The sequence below is a fragment of the Erpetoichthys calabaricus genome, chromosome 6 (assembly GCF_900747795.2).
Source record: "Erpetoichthys calabaricus chromosome 6, fErpCal1.3, whole genome shotgun sequence".
Classification (NCBI taxonomy): domain Eukaryota; kingdom Metazoa; phylum Chordata; class Cladistia; order Polypteriformes; family Polypteridae; genus Erpetoichthys; species Erpetoichthys calabaricus.
The window spans coordinates 93,092,592-93,115,823 of record NC_041399.2 but is presented as its reverse complement, the minus strand read 5'-3'; the positions used below and the strand labels follow the sequence as shown (position 1 = coordinate 93,115,823).

General features: G+C 40.0%; 1 pseudogene; it reads right to left on the bottom strand.

The window, feature by feature from the left end:
* Positions 1-9,920: 9,920 nt before the first annotated feature.
* The window catches only part of LOC127528321 (uncharacterized protein K02A2.6-like), a 30,449-nt pseudogene continuing 17,137 nt past the window's right edge, over positions 9,921-23,232 (bottom strand).

Below are 23,232 nucleotides of genomic sequence, written 5' to 3'. Positions count from 1 at the left end.
AACATGTCTGTATTCAACTCCATCTGCCATGAAGCCCTGCAGAAATCCTAGGCACCGCTGCCATCTGGAGGGCTGCCACCTAGTGTTCTAGGGGAGGTAATGCTCTGTCCACACTTGCTCCCCCGGTTCTTCCAAAGAAGAGGTGCCCCTACCGGGCAAGGGCACTGGATATCCATGACATTATATATAAATACTGTATATATATATATATATATATATATATATATATATATATATATATATATATATATATATATATATATATATATATAATATGAATCCCAGAGGACATATGGACATCCTGCCCAGGATGGAAGAGAATTACTTTGGCCAGGATGCCATAACAGAAGGATGAAATAAGTGGGAGCAATACTCGGCTGGGACACTTTACTATTCCTGTCCTGATCAGGATGCCCAAAGACTGCAGAAACTAGCAGGGGAGCAGTTCATCACTCACCATTCTAGGTGTCAGTATCTCTCATATGGAGTCCCAGCCTGGACACCCACAGGGCTGCATGGGAGTTGGAGTCTGGAAGTGCAGCCCTGGAGGGATCCCTGGTGGACAATAGAGAGAGCTGCCAGGGGAGGACCTCCCTGGCTTGGGTATAACCTAGAAGTAGTTCTAACAGTCCACATCACTTCACTGGAATTGTTCCTGGGTCCTCTTCAAAAAGAGCCTACAGCAATAGCTCGGGGTATCAGAGTCGGGAGGCTGTGGCCAAAACTCAGTGGAGGTGGAGAAGGAGGAAGAATTGTGGATTACTGAATATTTGTATACTTGTGGCTTGTTGTTGAGAGATGATTATCTTGAAGGAGAATAAAAATCCATTTTATGGATTGCATTTATTCTATTAACGTTGTGTTGTATTGCTGGTTCTGGTTGCTGGTTCACACCCATACACACACACACACGCATACACACGCACACACACACACATATATATAATGTGACACCAGGGGTCGCTGTTCCCCTGTAAAACCCACAGACAACCTGTCCAAACACCAGGTAAAAGTCTCAGTAATATTTGTACAATAATGTGCACAAAGCACCCCCACTCCCACAATACTCAAAACAATAATCAATAATCACAATAATAATTAACAATAAATCCTCCTCTCCACCCAGCAGCTCCGTCACACTTCCTCCCAACTCCGGCTCTTTTTCTGGGTTTCCCACAGTCCTTAGTCCTTTAAATAGTCCTTGACCCGAAAGTGCTTCTGTCCTTCAGTCTATGTGATTCCATAGCACTTCTGGATCAGATAAAGAGTTATATTTTTCTTCAGCCCGGAAGTACTTCAGTTCTTCCGTCCCCGTGACTTGGGAGTACTTCTGGGCTATACGGGAAATAAAATTCCCCTTGTCTTTCTGCAGCTTCCCACGGTGGTCCCCAGGTTTCCCAACAGGGCTGTGAAACCGAACTCCATCTCCCATGGTGCCCTGCGGGAATAAGTATACCCATATATAAATACTGTATATTAACTCATTTATTTTTAAAGCTTACATATTAAGTAAAAAGCTAGCATTACCATATTATACAGTTATTACTGCACATTACACACAGTCAAGTATTATTGTCATCAATAATGAATATTAATATAAGTACTGTGGAAGCACTGTATGTGTGTAAACATGTGTCATTTTGTGTTAAAAGGTGTCAGGAGACTTGAGAACTCCAAATAGCAGAGTTCAATATTTTGATGGCACTGGTGTAAAAACAGACAAATATTTGAAAATTATGATAAAAAAAATCAGAGAGCCCAAACTGTTCTTTCAATAGGTTGTCAAATTAAAGGCATAACTATGTTTATAAAATCTAAATACAGGTGTGATGCAGCAGGTTTTTTTTTTTAATTTGATTTAATACACTTGTCAGTAAGATTTGTTGCATTATGCTTATTAAACAAAATGTATCATCAAAATATACTTGATTATAACCACACACATAATGTTTGTTTTGATTAGTTGTCTTTGTTAGTTTGGTTCTGCTCACTCACACCACTGAAGGCAAAAACATTTACGAAACACATCGCTATGTTACTGTTCTGCAGCAGTACTGCTGCTTGAAGGCCACTGAAGTACAAATCCACCTGAGGATGAACTGTAAATGAATTAACAAGACAGAGCCGCGTGCTGAGAACAAAAGGTTCAACGCAGTGTGAGTCCACTAATGGCTTGTGCGGTTGTACTTGCCAGCTGCTCCTTGCTTAAAACACAACTAGACAGCCACCCTTCTCTTTAACCTTCCCTAAGTGAGCATCACTAAGGCCAAGAGATAGCTGTTACTTGATTGACATAACGGCTGCCTAGTCACATTACTTACACTTTAAAGCCAAAGAACAACAGCCAGGATACTAAGCATACGGAGAACCTGCCAGACATCTGCACTTGCCAAAACAGTTAATAGGTGGCTTTCTGCTTATTATTAAGCATATGTTCATGCTCCTAAATGTGCCAGTTTTTTTTTTTTTTTTATTGCTTTGAAGCCTAACAAAGCACATAACTGGTCCATCGACAACCAAAAAAGAAAAAAAAAACTTTCCTCATCTATATAGCAATTAAAAATCAATTTTCATTGCAGTGGAATGTAGGATTCATATATAAAGCTTTTTTTTATTATTGTGTTAATTTTGTTAAAATGTGAATTCATACCTGCCTTGTGAATCAGAGATTAAAAATAAAAAAGCACATCTGCTTATGGAGGGTCTCATTATATGATTTATATACAAACCTACCCTAGACATAGAATGCACAACAATAGAATAAATTCTTAACAAATAAGTTTTAATTTAAGATAGATTTCTAAGGAGTGAAATAAGGAGGGGCTGTTCCTGTAATAATTGTCATTTCTCTGTTCTCAAGTTCAATTGACTTGCTAAAGAAAATCTTATCTAAGTAATTACAAATAAGACAAGAGGAATCTGTTCATGCAAATAAGTGTATTATTAACACCGATTAAGCCAATCATTAACAAATTGAGCAGTGTGATTCTCTGCAGCTGTCGTCAGCATTCATTTGTCTGAAAGAAACACTGCATGGGAAGGAAAGCGAAAATGAGTTAAAAGAATTAGCTGGACATATCGGGCTTATGAAGTGTGCCAGCAAGTGTTATTGCTGGCACACAGAAATCTGCAGATAGCCTCCAGACATTGGAGACATTGGATAAATTATTTCAGAGGACTGAGAACAGTATTCCACTGGATCCAAATTAAAATTTGTTTCATTATTAGAGGGTGGTATTACACATTTAAAAATTATATAACAATAAGTCATTGTTTTTTTTTCAGTGCTACTTTTTTCATTAATCACAAAGACAAAGAGGGAGTAATATTTTAAACATCTCCTCTCTGCTACAAAAAAAAAAGAGTTGGCTGTATCTTTGTTTTACCTCATGGATTTTGGCACTGGTATGAATAAGCATGGCTGTGAATTTGAGTTCACGATTTCCTGCCCTGTGTCCAGTGTTGCTGAAATCAGAAAAAGTGTGTTCAGTAAATGCATGAATAGATGATTATTTTTTTAAAGATTTTCCTGGCTGTAATGCAGTCAGGATGGAATATTAATCTACGAAGGACATTCAAAAAATTTCAGCACTTTTATATTGTCGTTGGAAATAGTGAAGGCAGGAGGAGTAGTAATTCGGCATTAAAAAGTTGGTACGATGCTGGGAAAATTGCATCACAAACCAAGGTGACTATGTAGAAAACTGATAGATAGAGATGTCATTTGTTTTTGAAATTCTTAATAAATAGAGTTAAAAAAAATGCAGAAACTTTTTGAACATCCCTTGTATGATAGAAATGCATACATACAGAAGCTAAGATTTATACAGCTTGTCTGTGGACTGTGGAAAGAAATCCAAAGGAAAAATTTCAAACCCCACATAAGGTACCCCAGCCTGCAAGCACATCACAGTTGTGCTGTATTACAATCTGAGTGTGAGTGTGACAATAAAATAAAATTCTTGGTGTGCATTACTGGAATTGAAAAGTCTGAATGGAGGGATTCTTTAATACTTTTAAAAGAAGGGGGTGGGGGGCATTAGGTTAATTCAGAGCTATAAATTGAATTGGTTCTATATTCATATATGGAAGGACTTAGGAAAAGAAAGGAAAAGAACACAAGGTGCATTCTACTAAGAAATGCAATTCAGATTCAGTTGGGAGTGGTCTAACAATGAAGGCAAATTTAAAAACTATTGGGTGCAATAGGACACTAATGTGTTTTGGTTTAGCCAGGGTGTCCTTACCAATAATGTACTGTAATTGTTATTTAGTTATTTTTGTGAGTTAATTTGATATAATGCCGACATTATGAAACAGACAGTATTTTTAATGAGGAGGATCAGGAAAAGAGACATTGCAAACCTTCACAGAGTATAACTAACAGAGCAGTGTCTTAGTTAAGTGCATTTACATAAAACTTTTAAATTGTGATGGACTCCCAGGTGTCAGCAGGCCCAAATCACTACACGAAAACAGAATCACAGTCCCGGGTTCAAATAAAGGTTGCTTAATAACCACAAATACCTTCATTATGGTACAAAAATTCTCTCACCACCGCACTGCTCTCCTCCAGTCAAATGTTACCTCTGTACCACCCATTTCCGATTCGCCTGAATAAGGGAGTGTGGTCCCTTTTATTACAGACTCTGGAGTACTTTCGGTGCCAGAGTGATTGCCCAATGGAAGTAATTCCGGGTTGTACAGAAGTCCATAATAGGGAGCTTGTCTCCCTACAGCACCCTCTCATGGTACCCAGAGATCCCAGCAGGGCTGCTCTGCCAGACTACATATCCTGGCATGCCCTGCTATTTCCTTACAGTGCACAGAACTCTGGAGCTGCTGCCATTTAGTGTGTTGTGGGAATAAAAAACCTCCCGCCACATTTTCTCTTTTGTAATGGGCTGTCCATCTACCTTATCCGATTGTTCCTTCCAGGTCTATTCCCTTTCCTGGCTGGAATGCCCTTCCAGCCCGTGATGCATCTACAAAATATTTTTTAATTTATACCAATCAGCATACAGAAAAATGGTATATTCGGCCTGTCGCTCTGACGTCACATGTGATGAAGACCATAGAGCAGCTGCTGCTTCACCACCTGGCGCCACAGGTACACCACGCCCTCGACCCTCTGCAGTTCGCATACCAGGAGAAGGTGGGAGCGGAGGATGCCATCATCTATATGCTACACCGATCACTCTCCCACTTGGACAGAGGCAGTGGTGCTGTAAGAATGATGTTTCTGGACTTCTCTAGTGCCTTCAACACCATCCAACCTCTGCTCCTTAGGGACAAGCTGACAGAGATGGGAGTAGATTCATACCTAGTGGAATGGGTCGTGGACTATCTTACAAACAGACCTCAGTATGTGCGTCTCGGGAACTGCAGGTCTGACATTGTGGTCAGCAACACAGGAGCACCGCAGGGGACTGTACTGTACTGCTCTCAGCTCCGGCACGATTATAATAATTAAATAATCCGGGGCGCGAGTGACCAACACTACTTTCTACTACACCACTTCAAATTATAGAGACACACCAGCAGGAGCAGGATAAAGTTGAAATGATTATTGATAGACAATACACATTATCACCGGGACAACAACAACAACAGAAAGATATGTATAATATCGCGCTGCAGCGCTTCCCCTCCCCGCACAAAATCACAACACAAACCCTAGAAAACATACATTACTAATTAGGACTTTAGCAGATGGCAAACACAAAAAAAAAAAACAATGAATTTATAGTTTTTTTAAAGTCTTATCTGAACTGTAGCGTTGAGCTCCGTCTAGCGTGGGGAAATGAGGCGCCGACCATATATCATATTCCGGGAAAAGTATTTGATCAACAATTCCTAGTGCTGGTCCGTCAAGTCCTCTCCCGTATGCCTTCCTCTCGAAAGAAAAAATTATTTGGCTTGCAATGAACCCGGGTTCACCTGACGATATCCACAAGTGTTAATCCTTTCCCTTGTGCCTTTTTTTGTTATGGCTTCCTCCTCCTCTCTCCTTGTCCTCTTCTTTTTTCCCGCCACCTATTTACAAACGGATAGCTCCTCCCCGTACAGTCTGTTGGCCCTCCAAGCCAGGAGCTCCCCTCCCTCTGTATCAAGGGCTGGCCTTGACATAAAGGCGAACCACTAAAACAGGTATGGGAAAAGGTACAAACTTACAGGTACATAACACATATTCCGGTCGACCGTTACAGTACTTTCTCCGGTCCTGTTCAGCCTATATACATCGGACTTCCAATACAACTCGGAGTCCTGCCACGTGCAAAAGTTCACTGATGACACTGCTATCGTGGGCTGCATCAGGAGTGGACAGGAGGAGAAGTATAGGGACGTAATCAAGGACTTTGTTAAATGGTGCGACTCAAACCACCTACACCTGAACACCAGCAAAACCAAGGAGCTGGTGGTGGATTTTAGGAGGCCCAGGCCCCTCATGGACCCCGTGATCATCAGAAGTGACTGTTTGCAAAGGGTGCAGACCTATGAATACCTGGGAGTGCAACTGGATGATAAATTGGACTGGACTGCCAATACTGGTGTTCTGTGCAAGAGAGGACAGAGCCAGCTATACTTCCTTAGAAGACTGGCGTCCTTCAACATCTGCAATAAGATGCTGCAGATGTTCTATCAGACGGTTGTGGCGAGCGCCCTTTTCTATGCAGTGGTGTGCTGGGGAGGCAGCATAAAGAAGAAGGACGCCACACGCCTGGATAAACTGGTGAGGAAGGCAGGCTCTATTGTAGGCATGGAGCTGGACAGTTTGACATCTGTGGCAGAACAACGGGCACTGAACAGGCTCCTGTCAATCATGGAGAATCCACTGCATCCACTAAACAGTGCCATCTCCAGACAAAGGAGCAGCTTCAGTGACAGACTGCTGTCACTGTCCTGCTCCACTGACAGACTGAGGAGATTGTTCCTCCACCAAACTATGCGACTGTTCAATTCCACACGGGGTGGGTAAACGTTAACATTATTCAAAGTTATTGTCTGTTTTTACCTACATTTTTATTACTCTTTAATTTAATATTGGTTTTTTTTTTGTATCAGTATGCTACTGGAGTATGTGAATTTCCCCTTGGGATTAATAAAGTATCTATCTCTCTATCTATCTATCTATCTATCTATCTATCTATCTATCTATCTATCTATCTATCTATCTATCTATCTATCTATCTATCTATCTATCTATCTATCTATCTATCTATCTATCTATCTATCTATCTATCTATTCCAGTAACACCTTGCTCCCATTAAATACCATTCAAAGGTCACAAAATAGTTAATCATTAAAAGTGTTGGGTAGAAATATATGATTTAAAGAAATAAACCTTCTGCTTTCAGAAGGCAAAATTTAAAGTTAAATGTTATATATGACCTTATTGAATATAAACGTGCTGGTACAAATGAAGTCACAATGTCCTAATTAAACAGATAACCAGTATCAAGTACACACTGTTAACATCTTTCATGCAGTACTCTTTTTCCCTCATCATGATATCATAGCAAATCCCTGTTACACAGCCTGGCACATCTTGATCTGTCACCACGGTTGGTGTCCTGAAGACCCGAATTGCCACCTTAATTGGTCACCACAACCCTTGACTGCAACAGTGCCTCGCAGCTCACATGGCTTCTTGCTTACATATCTATACTATGCTGTGGACCCTCCTGTCTAGTTATTGTTCCTGCAGACTCTCTCTACTCTCATCAGCTCACTAAAAGTCAACCTCCATACCAGCCATTGGCCCTGCTCCCATTTACATCTCCACAGAGTCGATGCCCATCCTGTTCTCTCATTAAGGAATACCTCTCATTGATCACTTTCATCACTTTCATTATTCTCTTTTCATTTTTCTTTTCTTCTGTCCCAAGCTCTTACCTCCCCTTCCTTTCATCTTTTGGCAGCCCCTGCTGACACTTGTCTATCACCCCGAACATCTCCTCTCAGAATTAACAAAATTCGAGTGATCACGTATACTCACGTGCAAGCCACTTGTCAGTGGTTGCCCCAGGAAAGTGCTTAAAAACCATTAAATATATAATAAATGAATCCCCTTAAAACACCCTACATCACAATTTATAACAATATCATAGTCAAAAAATATTACCAAAAAGAAAAATATTGCCTGAGAGAAAATAAAGACAAAATCACTAACAAAGATTCTTTTAGGGATTTATCTTCAATCTCAGATGAGTAAGGACATTAGAGTTGACCCTTTATCAAATCATGTAAGCAATGATACACAATCCTGGAAAAGCAACAACAATGTCCAAAAATGGAATGCTCATAAAAAAACAAATATGGCATATGCAGAATAGATTTAATAATGTAAATTAGAAATTAAAAATTAAAACTAATGCAAGATTCCAATTCTGTATAATTCAAAACCCCCATAGGAAGGGAAAACTGACAGAAAAAAATGTAATTTTGAATAATGAAAATTTTAAAACAAAATGGAATCATTACATACTGCATATTCAATAATGGTATGTTAATGTCTTATTTTGTCATTTGCATTATGTTGAACCCAAGAAAGTAGGGCCTCCTGATGGGTTTTCTGCATAGGCCTATTTAAAGGCCTTGTTTGCCTCTGATTGGTCCTGAAGTATTAGTCTCCACTAGTATTTTTTGGATTTCCATTTTGGATTTCCCCGTTTGAATAATTTGTATTGTTACGAACAAGAGAGTTTTCAAGCACACAAAGTGTAAGAAAATGCCCACTAGGTAAACAAAAAAGGACAACAAAGAATCTTTATAAATAAAAAATTTAAAATGACATAAGGCATAAAATAAGCTCCTGGGATCACAAGAGGCCAAGACGAACAATGTCCCAATACACTAAATCTAAGAAAGGTCAAAAACAAAGCAAGGGTGCAAAAATCCTTAATATCACAAAACATTAATCACCAGAGGAACTTACCACCATCATGAGTGGATTCAGAATGAACCGAAAGGGACTGTGGGCTGAGGGCAGTCCTTTGACGATGATGAACCTGGGGAACCACCCACAAAGGAGCACAACAGAATACACCTTGACATAAAGAAACTAAATAATCAACACTGTTAACATAGAATATGTGCAGAATAAACATAAATATAGTATCTCAGCCCCAGCCAGAGGAACACAGGGCTGAAATATAACATGCATGTCCGGCTCTTGTTTTTGTATTATTAGTATTATTATTATTATTTTGTATTATTGTTTTTGGGATGTTACTATTGTTCACTTTTGGGTTACCCTTTTTGAGATAACATTTTGTTGAAAACCTTTTTTTTTACTTATTTGTTTGTTTCTGTTTTTTTAATTTTTTTGTCAATTAACTTTAATGTTGAAAGAAATAGTGTTTCTGTTCTTTTGCGCACGTGGTGTTAAATGGTTTCTCTCATATTTGGGTTTATAGGCAGTTTTGAGAGTGCAAGACTATGGTGGAGTAAGTCTGTGGTTTGTTGCATGATCAGCAAACCAGAGCAGATGCGGTATCCATCCATCCATTTCCCAACCTGCTGAATCCGAACACAGGGTCACGGGGGTCTGCTGGAATCCAATCCCAGCCAACACAGGGCAGGAACCAATCCCGGGCAGGGTGCCAACCCACCGCAGGACACACACAAACACACACCAAGCACACACTAGGGCCAATTTAGAATCACCAATCCACCTAACCAGCATGTCTTTGGACTGTGGGAGGAAACCAGAGCGCCCGGAGGAAACCCACGCAGACACGGGGAGAACATGAACTCCACGCAGGGAGGACCCGAGAAGCGAACCCAGGTCCCCAGGTCTCCCAACTGCGAGGCAGCAGCACTACCCACTGCGCCACCGTGCCGCCCAGATGCGGTATATTTTAGAGAATATTGCAGCTCTGACTTTTCAAGTGTAGGTGAGTATGGAAGGAAAGTCTTACAGGCGGGGAGTGCTTAATGGTGAAATTGCCTGATTGTAATTGGCACAGGTAATGATCTGTGGCTCATTAGGAAGGGACCTAAAAACACAGGACGAAAACAAAGTCTGAGTTGATCAAAAAGGGGAAGAGGGAAAGATGATGGATCAGTAAAAATCAGAAACTGAAGACTTTTCTAGGAAGAGAAAATCTGGGAGAAAAAAAGAGAAAGGGAGAGGGTAGAATCGGACGGTTGAGATATTACAAGGGAGATCAGGTGAATCAATTGGTAAAACTCCATGGCTGAGTGAGAGGAATGGCAACCCAGACGAGAACTGAACTTGCAAGGGAGATTGTGTGCTCCAGGGGTCCTATGGGAACCGAAAATGGTGGCAGGATGAGGAGTCTGAACTTGGACTGTCCCAACAAAAGTTGACAGAAGGAGGCTGGGACAGGGGTCGTATGGTGGGCTGTGTTTGCGTGTGTCTCAGCCCTGCTGCATATACCTTATGGGTGAACAGGGGAGACGAGAGAGAAAGAGAGAAGCACTGGGAAAAGGGGATACAAGAGTGAAAGACAGAAACACTGAGAGCAAAATGGAAAGGAAACCAATTGTGGCTCTAGTTTTATTTCTGGTTTTAGATATTTACTGTAATTATTCATTGACTTTATTTATTGGTTTAACTTGCTGCACTGTACTATTGTTTTTATGGATTATTAATTGAAGAGACTTAAAAGCACCTCACTTTAGACATAACCTTTTTGTTGATTTGAATAAAACACACTTTGCACCTTTAAACTTGTTGTTCTGTCCTCAGTTGGCCTAGTTCATGCTTAGTTATGGCTATTGATGTCACATGAGTCAGAAGACACCCATGGCTATAGGGACCTGGTTGATCACAAAACCCCACACCTGCTTTTACATTTCAGGGTCAGGCCTACTTAGAATTTTAATCTGTTTTTTAGAGTCAGACCTTTTGGAAGCTTTTGCACTTGAGCTTTCAGAACTGGACATTGCTTACCCATTAAGGTCAAAGTTGAAGGTCTTCATTCTCACTAATCATGACGCAAAAGAGAGACAATGTGTTGCCTGTCAATTAGAATATCCATCCATTATCCAACCCGCTATATCCTAACTACAGGTTCACAGGGGTCTGCCAGAGCCAATCCCAGCCAACACAGGGCACAAGGCAGGAAACAAACCCTGGGCAGGGCGCCAGCCCACCGCAGGCAATTGGAATATGCAAGTAAGAATTTCTGTGTACTATGTATATGTAAAAATAATGTCTGTATAAGCCTGTAATTGTGTGTGCATGTGTTTATACGAGTGTGCCTTTACACCCAGCTCAGGTTAGGTTTCCCACCTTCTGATTAGTGCTGTAATCCTGCATTCTGTGACCTAAACCTGGATAAGATGGTTAGAAAACGAATAGATGGATATTTTTTTGTTTTACAGTGATTTTCTTTCTACTAAAATGCTGCAAGTGATTGCATATTTTTGAAGAGGAAGTTATTACAGAAAATGTAAATGTCCAAATTAAATGATGACCTTAACAGTACACATGGGGTGTTTGGAAAACTGCATTTTAAAATTAAAAATGTAAGGGGCTAGAGAAGTTGAAATAATCTTTAGAATTTTGATCCCAGATACTGTATCTATGTAAAATGTCCAATGTTACTTAGAAACACAGAAAAGTACAAATGAAGCTCCTTGTCCTTTACGTTAGTTACCTATCAGTGAAACTAAAGGGAATCTTTTGTTACTTTAATTAACTAACCTTTTTACATGCTGATGCTGAAAGCAATGAATATGTCTGTGGATCTTCAAATTGAAAGCAAAAACTAATTTCTGATTTAAATTAAAATAAACGTATCTAAAGCATGAAGTGGGTTTTTAAGAACATTGCTATCTGATCGTGCCTACAATATCTATTTCATGACAATTTTAATACAGCCTATTTTGTTATACTGTCAATGAGAATGGGTGCAAAAAACAGAAAGCATGTTCAGTAAAGGGAAAATTTGATACAATTTGTGGAGCTGCACCAAAAACAGAGAACCAAATATAAGTGCAATTGATAGTGAAATACAAGCATGACTGGCTCTTCCAAATAACTTAGGCAATGTTCATGACAGTTGTCAAAATGGCAATTTCTAAATAAATTGTAACTGACTTATTTTGCAAAAAATCCTTTGTTATTTTTTAATATATTATGGTAAAAAGGAAAAATGCAAAAGATTTTTTCTAGTTGGGATTATTATACAATATACACTATGATGCGCTTGCTTTTAGTAGTATATGATTAAAAATGAGCAGCAATTAGCCCTGCTGCATGCAGACCCATAATCTGATTGGATGTCATGTCATTCACTGTATGATGTTTGCATATTTTCCTTTGATTCACTTGGGTTTTCTTCACGTTTTGCCCCATCTCAAAAAAAAGTGTGGGTTAGGATGATTGGTATTTCTTGGTTTGGCCAGGTATTAAGTGCAAGATTGGAAACAATTCTTGTTCTGATCTTATGTCCAATACTGTTTCAATAGTTACCAATGGCCAACACTAAATACATTGTAGTGGCATCTAAAAATGACATGAATAAATATTTTTAATCTTGTAGCAGAAATGGCCTCTACATGCTTAAACATGTGAACGTCTTTTGAGAAACTAAAGAATACTACACAGTGATCACTATTGTTGATTATTCTGTGATTCTCCTCTTTATACCATTACTTTTGGACTGGAAGTCTGCTTCCGTCAGGTGAAATAAGTATGCCTTATAATGAACCATGTTTACCAAGTCAAAATGATAAGGAGAACATGTCAGCAGCCCAGTCAGAGCTAGACAAGGTGTGTGTAATAAGGAGCATTAACAATGACAAGTTTGAACCTTGAATTTCCATTAAGTATTCAGGTGAAATGTTCTGGTGATGGACAGGTTAACAGACAAGATTAGACAGGAGTCCCCATGGACTATGATGCTTGTTGATGACATTGTGATCCTTAGCGAGAGTAGGGAACAGGTTGAGGAGGTCCTGGAGAGGTGGAGATAATCTCTAGAGAGGAGAGGAATGAAGGTCAGTAGGAACAAGACAGAATACATGTGTGTAAATGAGAGGGAGGTCAGTGGAATGAAGAGGAATCAGGGAGTAGAGTTGGCGAAGGTGGAGGAGTTTAAATACTTGGAATCAACAGTACAGAGTAACAGGGATTGTGGAAGAGAGGTGAAAAAGAGAATGCAGGCAGAGTGGAATGGGTGGAGAAGAGTGTCAGCAGTAATTTGTGACAGACAGTTAACAGCAAGAGTGAAAGTGAAGGTCTACATGATGGTAGTGAGCCCAGCTATGTTATATGGGCTGGAGACGGTCGCACTGACCAAAAAACAGGAGACAGAAATGGAGGTGGCAGAGTTAAGGATGCTAAGATTTTCATTGACGAGGATGGACAGGATTAGGAATGAGTACATTAGGGGGTTGACTTAGGTTGGACGGTTAGGAGAGAAAGTCAGAGAGGTGAGATTGCGTTGGATTGGACATGTGCAGAGGAGAGATGCTGGATATATTGGGAAAAGGATGCTAATGATAGAGGTGCCAGGCAAGAAGAAAAGAGGAAGGCCTAAGAGAAGGTTTGTGGATGTGTTGAAAGAGGGCATGCAGGTGATGGGTGTAACAGAGCAAGATGCAGGACAGGAAGAGATGGAAGAAGATGATCTACTGTGGCAACCCCTAATGGGAGCAGCCGAAAGAAGATGATTCAGGTGCAGTGTTCACCTGAAGCTTCATTTCTAAAAATGTAATATATTACATGATGGTATTTAGCACCAGTTGAATAAAACTTCACAAACTCGTTTAAACATGTTACTTCATGTAATAGATGATTATGTCTTACCATGTCAATGGATCACTGCTGCACCTTCTGCCAGGCATTTTTTGGGAATGCCCCCTCTTCTTGTATGGAAGATATTTATGTCAAAATTAAATGCAATTCAACATGTGAACTACACTGCATTGTGATGGATAAGCATTTCACTTTGGCACGGTTTTATTATGTCGTAAGTAAAAACATAACCAAATGATCGACTGCTTTTTACTGTTGCATTTTAATTAATGTCCATAGATTGTGTGTCATAGCAAAACAAACTTTTTGCATTTCACTTAGCTGCTTCACTGATACAAGACCATGCATGAGTCATGCCAAAACTGAACGTAATGAAATGACCTATCAACATCAAAAGGTGGGTCAAGGGGCCTTAGGGTAGGAGGTGCTCCAGTCATATGTGTCCTTCACCCAGTGCTAAAAATAGTGAATAGGGAGTGTATATGACAGGGAACCCGCTGTCTCATTGAACAGGTGGAAACTTGTGATATGAAGTACAATTTCATTTAATTTCTGGAAATTGCTGGTAACAGAAATATCAACAGGAGAATAATTTCCAACTTCTATGGAAACATCCTTACAATGCATTCAAAACCTAATGATCCGAAGAATCGCAGTATACTATTATGCAGATCATCAATGTGGGTGTCCACACTCCAATATTCTCTTAAATATTGTTTGTAAATATCTCCAGATGGGAATGACTGTGCTAGCTCTTATTAAGCTTCTTAACGTATTGGTTAGGACTAGTGAAAGAATGGAACAACATGATATAAGGCACTACCACACTATTTAGACAAATTAACATAACATAACAGTAAACTTTTTCACCGAGGCCTACTTCTCATCATTTTGGTTAATCTCACTATATTGACAAAACTTGTGCTTGCATCCAGAACACAGAAATGTTTGGAAGTGGAATGCATCTTACCCCAACTGTCGATTCTACCTTTTGACATTGGTTGGTCATTTGATTTCATTAAGTTTTGGTATGATTAATTTGTGATCTTGAAATGGAATACTGGGTGTTTGCTTTACTTTTAGTTATGACACGGGATCTATGGAAACGAATTAAAATGTAACATGCTTTTGAATTGCATTTTAAACATACAGTGCATCCGGAAAGTATTCACAGTGCATCACTTTTTCCACATTTTGTTATGTTACAGCCTTATTCCAAAATGGATTAAATTCATTTTTTTCCTCAGAATTCTACACACAACACCCCATAATGACAACGTGAAAAAAGTTTACTTGAGATTTTTGCAAATTTATTAAAAATAAAAAAATTGAGAAAGCACATGTATATAAGTATTCACAGCCTTTGACATGAAGCTCAAAATTGAGCTCAGGTGCATTCTGTTTCCCCTGATCATCCTTGAGATGTTTCTGCAGCTTAATTGGAGTCCACCTGTGGTAAATTCAGTTGATTGGACATGATATGGAAAGGCACACACCTGTCTATATAAGGTCCCACAGTTGACAGTTCATGTCAGAGCACAAACCAAGCATGAAGTCAAAGGAATTGTTTGTAGACCTCCGAGACAGGATTGTCTCGAGGCACAAATCTGGGGAAGGTTACAGAAAAATTTCTGCTGCTTTGAAGGTCCCAAGGAGCACAGTGGCTTCCATCATCCGTAAGTGGAAGAAGTTTGAAACCACCAGGACTCTTCCTAGAGCTGGCCGGCCATCTAAACTGAGCGATCGGGGGAGAAGGGCCTTAGTCAGGGAGGTGACCAAGAACCCGATGGTCACTCTGTCAGAGCTCCAGAGGTCCTCTGTGGAGAGAGGAGAACCTTCCAGAAGGACAACCATCTCTGCAGCAATCCACCAATCAGGCCTGTATGGTAGATTGGCCAGACAGAAGCCACTCCTTAGTAAAAGGCACATGGCAGCCCACCTGGAGTTTGCCAAAAGGCACCTGAAGGACTCTCAGACCATGAGAAAGAAAATTCTCTGGTCTGATGAGACAAAGATTGAACTCTTTGGTGTGAATGCCAGATATCATGTTTGGAGGAAACCTGGCGCCATCCCTACAGTGAAGCATGGTGGTGGCAGCATCATGCTGTGGGGATGTTTTTCAGCGGCAGGAACTGGGAGACTAGTCAGGATAAAGGGAAAGATGACTGCAGCAATGTGCAGCGACATCCTGGATGAAAACCTGCTCCAGAGCGCTCTTGACCTCAGCCTGGGGCAACAGTTCATCTTTCAGCAGGACAACGACCCTAAGCACACAGCCAAGATATCAAAGGAGTGGCTTCAGGACCACTCTGTGACTGTCTTTGAGTGGCCCAGCCAGAGCCCAGACTTGAATCCGATTTAACATCTCTGGAGAGATCTTAAAATGGCTGTGAATCCGACGCTTCCCATCAACCTGATGGAGCTTGAGAGGTGCTACAAAGAGGAATGGGCAAAACTGGCCAAGGATACGTGTGCCAAGCTTGTGGCATCATATTCAAAAAGACTTGAGGCTGTAATTGCTGCCAAAGGTGCATCGACAAAGTATTGAGCAAAGGCTGTGAATACTTATGTACATGGGATTTCTCAATTTTTTCATTTTTAATAAATTTGCAAAAACCTCAAGTAAACTTTTTTCACGTTGTCATTATGGGGTGTTGTGTGCAGAATTCTGAGTAAAAAAATGAATTTAATCCATTTTGGAATAAGGCTGTAACATAACAAAATGTGGAAAAAGTGATGCGCTGTGAATACTTTCTGGATGCACTGTACATAATAATTGCATGCCATAGTGAAAAACATTCAATCATTTGGTTTATATTTGGTTAATATGACCAAATAAAATTGTGCCATAATTAAATGCACCACATACATATGCATTACATTGCAAAGTAGTTAACACATTAGGCTGATTTTTCATTTTGGCACGTATAATCTTTCATAGTCTTGGATTGTTGGATGTCTATTATTACATTTCTCTCAGCTATATTTTATATTAACATCCCTTTCCTGATTCAAATTTTTATTTTACAAGCACTTCTCATCTCTCTCCCTTTTTTCTATCCAGCTTAGGCTGTTTTGTCTAGGTGCAATCGCTGCAAAAGTGTCTCTAGAATCTCTCTTCTGTCCAACTTGGCAAACTTAATTTTTCAATCTGCCTTATATGTTACAAAATGGCATGTTCTGGTGCAAATTCTGTGGAGACAGGTGTCTTGTGGTTGCCATTGCTCCCTTCTTTCAACCTATTGTCACGCTTGGGTCACAGATTTGCACACAAATACAGAAGGTTGTAGAGACAGGAACTTTATTCAAACACTGCAAACAAACATTTGTCTCTTTTTCAAAAGTTTAAATGTGCTCTATGACAAGACAGAGATGACAGTTTCGTCTCACAATTAAAAGAATGCAAACATATCTTCCTCTTCAAAGGAGTCAGGAGCAGAAAATGTCAGAGAGAGAGAGAGAGAGAGAGAAAAGCAATCAATCAAAAACTGATAGGTGCTGTTCAGGCTTTTAAGTATGTGAAGTACCACGCAGGTCGCACGATAGATCAGCTGCAAGTAAGCCCAGCAAGCAAGGGAGCAATGTGAAGGTAGTCTTTCAGCGTTTTTTAGAGGAGCATCCGTATTCTGTAGGGGTGCGATCAGCCCCCCAGCTTACACTATATTTTATCTCAACGAGATCTTACATCTGGGCTGTGTTTCCCAACTTGGTTTTGCTCAGGCAGTTTTCTTGTTCACTTTTTTGACAGTGATCTCAAGACACAGGAGGGATGATACATGTCAATAGTACAAGTGTCCTATATGTCTACACCACAGAGTTACCACTCAGCAGATAGATGTACAGATGATCCATCAATATCTGCTAAATCTTAAGAATTAAGGCTGGTTGATTACCAGGCTGACCGAGATTGGATGCAGAAGAAAACTGAAGTGCAGCTCAACCAGCCACGTCAATTGATGAATTGCGCTACTCCACATGAGGGGCCTTTGAAGTCATCACATGCAATGTTGCCACAGGCAGGATAAGACACTTTACAGGACTGTGTGGAACAAAGAAGCTCCAAATAGATTAAAAAAACATTGTTTGAAATTACAAAGAACTGACTAATAAGCTATGACTTTGGTCTTTTATGATGAGCTGCAAGAACGAAAGTTCAAGGTCAGATCTCAGCTATGTTGTTCAGAGGTGACAGCATTGAGCTGTAAAGAGTAAGGTTTCTCATTCAGTACAATTCCTTTAAGTATATTGTTTTTATAGGGACATCTCTATTTATACCCTCAGTGAGCTTTAACAAATTAAAAATATATACATTCATCTATTGGCAAACCTGCTTTATGCTGCTCTGGTATGTATGGGGCTGAAGACTATTTTGGCCGAATTGGGCACAAATCAGAAAGCACTATTCTCATGGTGTTAGCTCATCTCTGCAGACAATTTCAACACTCACACATGTAGGGGCCACTTTAAGGCAGCCAGTTAATAAGACGTGCATGGCTTTGGATGTTTTAAGAGAATCTGAATACCAGAGAAAATCTCTGTAACTAACACAAGGTGGAAACACAACTCTAAACAGAAATTGTTTCAACAAAGATTCAAATCAGAAAATTATATCTATCAAGACTTGGACCACTAGGTTTCATAACATGTACTAGTTCTCAAACTCATTTTAACTGACATAATTCTGAGATAATTAAATATATCCTTTTTTTTTATTAAATTAAATTTTCTTGATCTGTAGCCCAATCCAGAAAAGTCAGAGAGGACTAAGCCTTACAATTACATGGCCTCCAGGGAATATAAGAGATGTGCAGAGGACAGTTTGTTTGACTTCACTAAAAACACAAGAACTATGCCATGAAAGAATGCACCAGGCATTCCTGAGAAGAAAATGCACAGCACAGGGACATAGTAGTGAAAGACCTGGTTTTAAAAAGCCATTCGATGGTCACAATTTTTTGATTTGACAAGCACATTCTAATCTCCAACATTTGATTCACTAAGTGCATTTACATGCACACACAGAACTGGGATAAGATGAGTAACCCACTCAAGGCAGAAACCTGTTTTCTTAAAAACGTCCATTTTATACGTTCAAGTACTCTTCTTGAGTTCTCCTTTGACAAAATGTTCCAATGTCATTAAAAAGTACAAAAAAAGAGATAAACGTCATCATTTGACACTGTCAGTGCAAAAAAAGTAGGAAGCCTGTTATAATTTTCATTTACTTTATGAATACGTTTAATCTTTCATGTGCTCTGAAGTAAAACAGATCTATCACGTTTTTTACATCCTCGACCTGAGTCACTGATGATTTGTGGCATGAACAATGACCACCGTGTCACACGATCACACTGTTTCAACATTCAGTATTTACAGCCAAAGCCAAAGATAAGCTATGGCATCTCACGTGGCCCTGTTCAGGACTGAGTGGGTTAGAAAATTAAATAAAATGAGTATTCACATAAAAAAAAAAATCAAAAATGAACAAAACAGACATAAACAAAATATGAGCGCCAGATTTGGGGACCCTGGCTGAAACATGCAATATATGTGTTGTCACACACATGCGCTTAGGAGGCAGCCAACAAGCCCTGAGGTGAGTAAAGTATCGCGAGATGAAGCATTGCTTAAGGGTACTGATGTCTCTCTCTCTCTCTCTTCAGTCCCAAAGAAGAAAAATAAAACACCGGTGTTTACACCTACCTCCATTACAACACTTCAGAATGGCTGCTCTCCACATCCGTTTCTGTCTCCCAGTTGATGATGTCACTTCCGGCCCCACAAGTTTGACATCACATCTTGTTATTCCATTTCCTGTCACCATTTTGTTTGCTATAAAAGCACATGCAATCATGCCTTTGTTGTCAAATGTTTATTTTGATCTGTTTGCATTTAATTTTTGCATCTGTCTGTTGGACATTATACAGGGTTATTCCCCAACTCTTTTTTGACGTGTTGTTGTAAACTTATTTTGATCTATTACAATGTATAGAAGAATACAATCAAGAAATGTACAGTTTTTGTTTCCTTTTTTTCCCCCGGGCTTTTGTGCAAGCTAGTAGATTGGGGCTGAATATTCTCACCAGTGTGGCTTACTCTTCTACACTTCAATGTGGTGGACAAATCACACAAGCGCTACAGTATTTGAAATCTACAGAGGAATGGCTCTTGCTTCACAGTTACAAGTACGGGTGCTGGTGCTGGCAATGTGTCTCCTGCATTTCCCTCTGGGATGCTTACTTAATGAAAGTAATAAATTATGTGACAATAAAATGAGCGTTCTTAAGAGGGAGAGTCCTAGACTTCTGTTTAGATATACAATGTTGGAGCAGTGTCCTGAAAATGTATTTCTCAATAATAAAGGTTGAATAGTACAGCTAATATTTTGTTCATTATAGCAGTATTCTTGTCTTGCTCAATATGAGTCTATTCAAGTTACTGCCCAAGATTGTATCTGTTATTGTTTACCATCAAACATTATACTTATATATTTGGTAAGTCATCTGTTTGCTTTGTTTGAAATGTAAAATTGTTTTAAGAGTTTCCCCATAATTGAAAATGCTAATAATTAACACTACAAAATGTATGCAGGGCGACACGGTGGCGCAGTGGGTAGCGCTGCTGCCTCGCAGTTGGGAGACCTGGGGACCTGGGTTCGCCTCCCGGGTCCTCCCTGTGTGGAGTTTGCATGTTCTCCCCGTCTCTGCGTGGGTTTCCTCCGGGCACTCCGGTTTCCTCCCACAGTCCAAAGACATGCTGGTTAGGTGGATTGGTGATTCTAAATTGGCCCTAGTGTGTGCTTGGTGTGTTTGTGTGTGTCCTGTGGTGGGTTGGCACCCTGCCCGGGATTGGTTCCTGCCTTGTGCCCTGTGTTGGCTGGGATTGGCTCCAGCAGAACCCTGTGTTTGGATTCAGCGGGTTGGAAAATGGATGGATGGAAATGTATGCATTACAGTATATTGAACCATTTATGTCCTCCACTATACTTATTCAGTTCAGGGTCAGGGGCATGACCCAGAGCTTTTCTCAGCAACATTAGGTGCAAGCCTGGAATTAACCCTGAACAAGGTGCTAATCCATTGCATGGCACACAAACACACACACTCGCACTCAAAATTTCATTTTCTCACAAGGTTTACATTCTCACATATCCCTGGAGTGAACAAAAGGCGCATATTGGCAATCACTGTTGACTTTTCACTTACATTGCATAGCAACTTGTGCCTGTTCTCTTCTTAGAAAACAGAAATTGAATGCTGTATTGTGTGGGTTTGGGTGTGTGTGTGTGCAATATTAATAAAATGAAATCCATGCACGCAGCAGCAGTAAATGTATTAATATCCCAGTAACACTTTTGCTGGAGATTTTTTTTTGCATCTGAAAGCAATCCCTGATTTGAAATTAATTGTTCTGTAAAGGAGTTATTTTCCTGCGAGTGTCCACTGCAAAATTAGATCAACGCTAATTGTTTGGTCATTGTGAACTTCCATTTCTAAATTGTCCTTGACTGGCAGGACATTGTTGCTTGAAGGCTATGCAATAGTCTGCAAAAGACAGAAGCGAGGACACAGTGGCCTTGTGTGAGCATCAGCAAGGGAAAGAAATGCGTAAATGCATAGAAATGTAAAATATATAATTAAATTTTTCATTATAACACATACTTTAAAAAGTACATCTTAAAGCCTGTCCGATTCACTGCAGAATGTTCAGATGTGAGGTTGAGCAATGGCAGCAGAGTGCGTTTGGTTGTTTTCTGATTAATTGATTTTGCCCCTTGAGTGCTTAAGTGTGTAATGTACGGCCACAGCCTTGATGTCTGATTCCATAAGCTAATCCTTTCTGAATCATCAAATGGTAAAACAAGTCATGCTTGTGTTTTTTTAAGGTTTTTAACTTTACTTAATTTACCATATGAACACAAAATGCAACTTGACTGAGTGATTATAAGCAGTTTTAAGCAAATGTGTCTATTGTCAAACAATACCGGTTGGCATCGCCAGTCAATGCCTGAATAATTCAGACTTATGGCTGTGTGTGACATATTGTTATTGTACCCCTTCTGCTATTACAAAAATTCAAATTATTCTAGAGTTTACATGTTGAACTGCCAGAGATGAGAGCATCCCTTGCCACCTGAAAACTCTCACTGCAGACGTGCTGGCAAGGTGCTTGTGTTGTAAGTCACTTCCAACTTTTTCAAAAAAAAAAAAAAAGAAAAGAAAGAAGAAGAAAAAAATAAAAGAAAGAAAAGAAATGAAAGAGAGCTCCAAGTGGAGTGCACAAGGAGTGCAAGGATAATTCAAAATGTACATTCCAAAAATAGGTCACCCCCATAATGGGGACTTTGTACTTCAAAAGCACAGTGTGGCTTTAAATATTAAGTAGTTTCTGCCTTTAAAATATACAGTTTTGCAAAATTTGGGGGGAAAATAAGCAGATCTTTTATGAAAAACAGCTGATGCTCCTACGTCCTCGTGGGTTTAACTCAAAAGACACAATACAGATGTACCCCCCTCAAGCACGCTGGCCCCCCCGAGTGCATGCAGAGCCAAATCAACACCCTCACTGATACCCGCTATAGCATCTGCAAATGCATTAGTCTGGAAGAGACAGGATTCCCAAGTGGCCCTGTCTTTCCGATTAAAGATCCCCTAGTGACCACAAAGCAAATCACTGCCTCTCTGCAGGAGGGAGGGTTTGCCACTAATCCAGTTGATGAAGATCCCGCAGCTCCGGGGACCTGACAGGAGCCGCTTCACACCAGTCACGGGTCTCTGACTACTAAATGTATATGCGAACGTCTGCGAGCACAGCACACTATCTCTCCTGAACCTCTGGGAGATTCACTTTAACTCACATTTTCCTTTTCCTTCCCTTCACGCAGCGTACGGTTCTGCACAGAAATAAGAGGCAGCAGAAGGAACAGTTCCACACATCGGAGAGGATAGCTTGCAGGGAAGTTTGATTGTCTTGATCATTAACCGTTGGATTAAAGTGGTTTAATTCCATCAGCCAAAGGGTTTCAATTAAGGTAAGTGCCTCCTTATCTGCTTTTCTGAGCTTTGCTGAATTGCTTTTTTTCTCCTCTCCGAGATCTTGCAGCAAAACTGACTGATCAAACTGAGTTGCTGGTCACTGTGCTGCTGCTGCTGCTGCTGAGATATGCAGAGCTCTTTGTTATCCTGGTTCATGTGGAAGTTGCCAAAGACGGTGTTTAGGAACTGCATTTACTGTACGTGAGGGAAAATGCCTCAGAAGTTGTGCAAAACAGTACGTGTATCGGATTGTTACGTTACTTAGGTATCATTTCTACGTGATGCTTAGCTCTTTTCTTGTCATCTCAAATTTCACTTGTGCTGTTGGCACTGAAAACTCAGTCTTTAATCGAAGAGTCAGCAGAGGGAATCAGTGTGCCCACGCATTTTAACTGCTCCAAAAGAGAGTTCGCGGATTATTCAAGTACACTTTGTTTGACTACGGTTTAAGAAAAAAAAAA